Raw genomic sequence first — 7116 nt, 5'->3', positions numbered from 1 at the left:
AGTAATTAGTGAAACAGCTTTTAACAAATGCAACAAATCGAACAATTGCCCCACACTTCCGTTACGTAAGATTAAATTACAAGGTGCAATCTTTGGAAAAAGTGTAGATGTACGCCAACAAACCAATTTAGAATTCTTTTGCCAAAGCCACAGCTTCTCTATGAACTTTCTTATTGTTCCATTATTGTCGACGGAAATTATACTGGGAGTAGACTTTTTGAATGAATACAAAGCAATTTTAAGCTTTCACGATGCTGAAATAAGTTTAGAGAAAGAAGGTATGTCAATAGCTTTGAAATTTGAAGACTGGCTCTCAAACCATGATGAGGAAATTAATCGGCTTTACCTTCTGTTAGATAACAGTTCGGAATTTTCTATGGAACTAGACACTAACAATCACTCTGCAAGTACTGACAGCGATGACATCGACGGCATATTTGAAATTAATGAGTTAATTCAGAATAAAATTCAAACAATGGAGAATTGTAATGACACTGATAGGCAGGACCTTTTTGAGATTTTACAAGCACATTCCACAGTTTTTACTCACAAAACAGGAACAATCAAGGGATTTCAATACCAATTTCGTGTTCGTGAGCATACTAAATTTTGTGTTAGACCATATGTAATTCCAGCACATTATAGGGACCGTGTTAGAACAGAAATACAATCTATGCTTGACGAGGGCATTATTGAGCCTGCAGTAAGCTCATACAACAATCCGTTACACGTTGTTGAGAAGAAAAATGGATCGATCAGGCTTGTCTTAGATTCGAGACAAATCAATACTATCATCATCCCTGAAACAGATAGGCCACAGACGATGGAAGAACTTCTTCAAAATTTTAATGGTGTAAAAGTGTTGTCTTCCATTGATCTCAGATCCAGCTTTTATCAGATCGAACTTCATCCAGAATGCAGAAAATACACAGCTTTCCTTTGTTTCGGCGTTTGTTATCAGTTTCGGAAACTTCCTTTTGGTTTGAACATTTCTTCGGCAGCATTCATTCGTGGGTTAAATTCCATATTACCTGAGTTCTTAAAACGTCACATCACCTTATATGTGGACGATATTCTAATAGCAGAAGCTTCATGGGAACAACATAACCGCATCCTCGACAGTTTGTTACGTATTTTTGCAGAGTCTGGAATTACAGTTAACTTGGAAAAGTCTGAATTCGGTAGGTCAAAGGTGAAGTTTTTGGGACATATTATTTCTTCTGAAGGCATTCAGCCGGATCCTGAAAAGTTAGAAGCAATCAGAGCCATTCCAGTTCCATCCACAAAAAGACAAGTCCGCAGTTTTCTAGGTCTCGTAAATTTTTACCGTCGTTTTCTGAATATGCAAATTCTAGTTACACCAAAACTTTGTTCTCTCACTGGAAAAAATACTATTTGGAACTGGGACGAACAAGCACAGTTGGAATTCAATTCTTTGAAAGAAGCGTTACTTCACGCGCCAATACTAGCTCATCCAGATCTGTCACAAGATTTCTGCCTTAGCACGGATTCTTCTAAAGTCGGTCTTGGTGCCCACTTATTTCAAGAAGCCATAGAAGATGACATTACTGTTCAGAAAACCATTGCTTTTGCTAGCCGAGTGCTAACAAAATCTGAAAAAAATTATTCCGTTACTGAATTAGAAGCTTTAGCTATCGTTTGGGCATTTAACAAATTCCGTTTCTTTCTTTCTGGTAAGCACGTAAAAGTATACAGTGATCATCGTGCATTACAATTTCTTATGTCTTCAAAATTAAATCATGATAGGTTAAAACGTTGGGCATTGTTTCTGCAAGAATTCCGCTTCACAATAGTCTACATTCCCGGCAAGGAGAACATTGTTGCGGACGCGCTGTCACGCGCACCGGCTGGGCTTGAGAAAAGTAACACAGAAGGCAACCTCGAGAAAAATTTCAGTATTCTTTACATTCAGAAAGTCGCCTTTGAAAACTTCATCACCACATCTTTAAAAGACATTGCTCATGAACAAGATAAAGATCCGATTTGGAAAGATATCAAAAGTAAATGGCATGAAAAGACACACACTCAGATTCGGCATTATTATCTGGTTAGAAACAACATACTCTTCAAACGCTGCACTGTTGATGACAAGCTATGGGTACTTTGCATTCCAGACGATTTTGTTAATAAGCTCATTTGGTACATTCATTTCAGCTATGCACATTTTGGCCCACGAAAATGTTATCATATTCTTCGAACGACTTGTTATTTTAACAATATGGAAAAGCGAATTCGAAGAGTCTTGTCTATTTGTAAACTTTGTCAAAAGGCGAAACCGTCTACTATCTCACATCGTGCTCCGTTGTTTCCAATTATTCCTTCTAAATTAAAAGAATTTGCTGCTGTTGATCTTTTGGGACCCCTTGTCAGAACATCGAATGGATTTTCGTACGTTCTAGTCGCTGTTGAACTTACTTCAAAATTTGTTTCTTTCACTCCGTTACGTAAAGCCACTGGACGGTCTGTATCCAACGCCTTTGTTAAAAATTTCTTACGTGAAGTTGGACACGTTAGTAAAGTCATTTCAGATAACGGACCGCAATTCAGATCTGCTGTTTGGTCACGCATGCTTCGGAATCATAAAATCAAACCTGTTTTTATTTCATTGTATTCACCACATTGTAACCCGTCTGAACGGATTATGAAAGAAATCAATAAGCTTTGCAGACTTTATTGTCACAGAAAGCATCAGCATTGGGACAGATATTTACACTTATTTCAAAATGTGCTGAATGAAATGCCTCATGATTCAACTGCTTTACCACCTACTCTTGTACTGAAGAATGTAGAACCTCCGAACAGAATCAGAGAGCTTGTACCTTTCCCGAATACACGTAAACTTCGCCACAAAGACATAATTGATTTGGCTCTTAAAAATATAAAATCTGCAGCAGACAAAAGGAGAAAACTACACGGTAAAGCAAATGCAAAGAAATTATGTATTGGTCAGAAAGTTCTCATTAAAGCTCATTCATTGTCACATAAGAAGAAACACTTGAGTCACAAATTCTTTCTAGTTTACAATGGACCTTACAGAATCCGACGTATACCACATGATAATTGCGTTGAAGTTGAAACTCTGCGTACTAGGAAGAGTATAGGTTTACACCACATTTCTCATGTAAAACCATTTATTGACAGATAATCTGCTTTTTAACTTAGTCTTTGCAATTGTCACTTCACGTTACTTGTACAATTTGTCACACTGAGAAACTGTTAACATGCAACTATGTTTTAAAGCTAACTAACCATCCAGTCAAGAACCAAGAGAACTTATTTAAACAGAAATTACGAATGCATTGTTATTGCGAACAGACGACACAGTGTTATTGTGTGTGTACATTCTTGCTTGTTAGTTGCATGATTACGTAACGACTATTAGGCTTACATACTTAGAACATATACCAGCACTGCTAATGAAATTTTCATGCAACATTTTGGTTTGCTTGAGAGTGGATTCTGGATTTGAGGTGCTTTCTGTGAAATGCCAGATGACATAGTGGTTAGTTTATGTGACAGCTACACGATTTTATCACGACGCTGCTAATGCGTGACAATTTACAATGTTGCTTTTGCGGTGTATCTGTTTTATATCTGCACAGTTTTTTCTGAATTCTTCTATAAAGTGAGACATGTTTTAGTGGTGACTTTTGTGCTATTGCTACAAGGAGACAGCCTTTTCCGTAGGACAACAATACGTTACAGCACAGTACTTTCCTCATCACGGCAATAAGCGTAATAACTAAGTTATCTATACGCAAAGCATTTCACTTTTGTGTATCATGAGGTAAGTACATTGACTTCTGCAGAACTTAGCTTTCGGAGGACAATAACTACGACACTTCCCAGAGATTATCTTACAGCAAGACGCACATTTAGCGCTACAGGACACGTATTTGAGTGATTAATTTCGTACTTAAAACATTTATTTTTAGAGATTTTTGAATTACAAAGAAAGTTTTTTGTGATACATTTCATTCCATTGCTGTAAGCTATTATACCTGAGGATACAATTACAATAAACCTCAGGGGGGTACACGCCTACTTTGTGTACCATGTGTTCGGCAAGCACAAGGAGCCCTAGCTAATATGGTATTTGCTTATACAATTTAACACATCGGTACCATATTTCTCTAACACATAAATTACACAGCTATCTGATCATTTAACAGAGAAACAAACATCCTTTTACTACGTCAGTGACACATGTTTACGCAATTACAGAGTTGGATTACTTCACACTTAAGAAATTGTACTTTGTCTGTACTTTGTGCACTGTTCAAATTTTTTTGGTACCATTGTGATACTATGAGAGCTTTGAATGATGTATTTGGTAAGGGAGAATGATTTTAATGTACGTTTGAGGCAGATGACACCTTTGACATGAGCAGAGAATTTTGTTAGGTTTTGAAATTATTGGAGGAAGCTACGACGATTTTGAGATTTGACTGAGGTTTTATGATGTTATTTTTACGACGACGATGTGTATTATGCTGTTGAGGTATGTTTATGTCAATAAAATTCTTGACCTGTGAAATGTTTTTGTATGAGACTGTCACTGTAGCGGAAACTGCTGTCGTAAATATTTCCGTAAGAAAGTTAAGTGACCACCTGCACATAATGCGACGTGGGCACCCAGGTGTGTCAGACACCTGGAGAACAAGCCTTTTCAGACGCTCAGGTAGAAAAGAAAGCCATTAGGGTGTGCCAGAGGCACAGGTGGAAGAGAAGGACAAAGAGAGGCCATTAAACTCGCTGTTGACAATTCTTTGTAGAGGGCATCGCTAATGCGACACGCTCGTTACTTGAAAACATATGATTTTTGTAATGCGTTGTGGGCACACAGCTGTGTCAAACACCTGGAGAACAAGCCATTAGGGCGTGCCTTTCATCGCTAATGCAACACCCTCGTTACTTAAAAACATATGATTACTCGCACTTTGTGCTAATTATTGAAATGCTTATGAATTGACAAGAAATATTTTTACATCTGCACACCTGATTATGACAAGAGTCTTTGTACGAGAGTTGAGAGCAATTAACTTATGAAATGAAATGTCACATGACTACTGAATGATATTTTTATGCTTTGGTTTGCGTAATTGCTTATTTCATTTGATATCTGGTTTCCAGCTGTGTTGCAGCATTGCTTTTATAAAATGAGATGCATTTGCTAATGTGAACTCTTTCTGTCAACAGATCTATTAAATGATAATTTTGTAATCCACATTCTTTAAGAAAGGAGCATTTGGAAAGGAAAGAACAATAAGAAGAAACTAGCAACAGTAACACATAATTTTCTTTTCTAGTACATGGTAATATTTTTTTTACAATCAGTTGTTATGGTGCACCACTTTAATTACATAGACATTAAGATGTGAATATGCATTTCCCTTGTCTGCATTGTTGTTTTTCCTGTAATATTTTTTCTGCTTGCGCTATGTCATGTTTAGGTATAAGTTGCTGCTGTTTGCCAGGCATAGTGTTATTGAATTTGACTTTTGCTAATTTATGCTGCTAGCTTTGCCAATTTGCATTTTTTGTCATTTCTGTTTGTGTTGATTTGTTGTGATGCTGCATTGCCTCGTCCCTTGGTATATATATCTGAGCTCAGTAGATTTAAGTTAGCTTAAGAGGGGGTAGACTATATAAGAAACTGACTATGGAGAATAGGTAAAGAATGCATTGCGAAGAAAGATTTGGGCCCCAATGAGTATTGTACAATCAGAAATAATTATTTTGAAAGAAATATGAATAGAATACAGGAAGGAGGTATAGGTAGGATTATCTTGGAAATAAATAATGAGGTAAGAAATATGTGAACACATAAATACAGAAAGCATGCTTGGATAGGATTTTTTTGGTGGAAGCAGAGGTTGAAATAAGACGAACGATCTATGGAATGAAGGGAGATCTCCAAGCAAAATACTGCAGTAAAACAAACCCTGTCCTTTCCTCTTTGCTGCTTTTTCCAAATATGTAATTGTGTGTTGTCCTTTCCTTTTGGTGTTATCCCACTATATGTTTGTGTGCCCTTGTGTATTTGTGTTTTTCCTGTCTTTATGTGTTTAGCTGATGAGAGCTATGTTGTAGACTTTTTCTAATAATATGTTATTTTCTTTGTAAAGATGCTTAGACATTATTTATTCTGTTTTGTTTTAATGCTCATGTGTGAAGTTGACGTTTCAAAAGTGATTCTGATCTTTTATGTATGTACTCATGTCATCATTCCTGTAACACTGATGTATATGTTTATTTCTATTGTTTTGTAAAGCCCCTATTACTACAAATATTATCTGTATTGTTATGTTTTTAATGATGTATTTTGTATCTTTGTAATTGTATTCTTATGTTATATAATTGTAATTGACACCAGTTCCTCAAATTAAGTAACTTGTAAGCATTCATTTCACTGCACACATTTCTGTTGGTCATAGTATATGGACAATATGTGAGAAATAGGGACTGATAGTGTTTGCACGTGTGTTAATAATTCAGCAAGGGACTGGATAACAGCATTGCTGGTTCTAAGGACAATTCCAAAAACTTTGTGAGTGCACAAGTGGTGGTTATGGACTTGCTCTATTATCCGCAAGACTCTTCAATGGTGATTGTGCACCTGCACAGTCGCAACAGATGGCTGCTGGCCATCTCTACAAGGACTACAGTGGGTCTACACCTCTGGTGGCCCACCAATACTCTCTACAAGGACTACAGTGGGTCTGCATCTCTGGAGGCCCACCAATACCACAATCTCTACAAGGACTACAGTGGGTCTGCACCTCTGGTGGCCCGCCAATACCAATACTCTCTACCAGGACTGCAGTGGGTCTGCTCTGTGATGACCTACCTACCAATATTCGTCAGAACTTCGAATGACTCTGCTGTGGGTTTGCTCCATTGTGGCCCATTACCTGTCAGCATTTCAAGAGTCAGCACTGTCTTTCCGTTGGAAGGACAACACTACTTCTTCAAGACTGCATGGAAATCCACTACTTCTATGTGCAATTTCTTTTACTAATGAGACTTTGTGAAAAACAAAAACTGTAATTACTATTATGATGAACAATCTGGACTGTCTTTATTGACTGTGAA

This window comes from Schistocerca cancellata, chromosome 4 (assembly GCF_023864275.1).
Source record: "Schistocerca cancellata isolate TAMUIC-IGC-003103 chromosome 4, iqSchCanc2.1, whole genome shotgun sequence".
Taxonomy (NCBI): domain Eukaryota; kingdom Metazoa; phylum Arthropoda; class Insecta; order Orthoptera; family Acrididae; genus Schistocerca; species Schistocerca cancellata.
The sequence above is the reverse complement of the archived record's forward strand: the minus strand, read 5'-3'. Positions refer to the sequence as shown.